Here is a 417-nt window from a genome sequence, read left to right as displayed (position 1 = left end):
TCAAGTTAGAATATAAAAATAGAATTTAGTAGTGATGAAGAAACTGATTATCCTTATGGTACCCCAATACCTAATAAGACTGATATTAACCAATATAGAAAAATACAGAAAAGATATACTGGAAATGTAAGAAAACATTCCATAAAAGATATACTGGAAATGTAAGAAAACATTCCATAAAAGAAATAAATTCAATGAAATCTTATAATGAACCAATCCATACAACTGGGATATGGTTAGATCTAAACTGTGTAAATAAAAATAAAGCTATTGAAACATGAATAAAAAACACAGACTTAGCAATACAATTTAATAAATGGGAAACATATACAATTTTTGGATTTATAGAACATACATTCAGAGGAATTGTTTTTAAATGGTGGAGAAAGTTACCAGAAACTATAAAAGGAAGAATAA

This window comes from Olea europaea, chromosome 3 (assembly GCF_002742605.1).
Source record: "Olea europaea var. sylvestris chromosome 3, O_europaea_v1, whole genome shotgun sequence".
In the NCBI taxonomy this organism is placed as follows: domain Eukaryota; kingdom Viridiplantae; phylum Streptophyta; class Magnoliopsida; order Lamiales; family Oleaceae; genus Olea; species Olea europaea.
Note: the sequence above shows the minus strand (reverse complement) of the source record.